Source organism: Fukomys damarensis, unplaced genomic scaffold (genome assembly GCF_012274545.1).
Source record: "Fukomys damarensis isolate Sample0158 unplaced genomic scaffold, DMR_v1.0_HiC HiC_scaffold_37, whole genome shotgun sequence".
Taxonomy (NCBI): domain Eukaryota; kingdom Metazoa; phylum Chordata; class Mammalia; order Rodentia; family Bathyergidae; genus Fukomys; species Fukomys damarensis.
The window spans coordinates 43744072-43744306 of NW_022900949.1; positions in this window are offsets into that span (position 1 = coordinate 43744072).

The window sequence follows — 235 nt, forward strand, 5'->3', positions numbered from 1 at the left end:
CCACCTCCTCCTACTACTCAAGTACTACTCTCCCGCCTGGACTGTGGGGCCTCCCTAACTAGTCTTCCTCACGGTCTCAGAGCCAACAGGCGCGACGCCGGCTCATTGTGTCCGCCATCTTGAGGCGACAGGCAGAAGCCGAGGGCGAGGAACCTTATCCGCGGCGCACGCCGGGAAAGGGGGCGGGGCGGGAACTGTGGCGTTGAACGGGGCGGTTACGTCAGCGCGGCCGCGC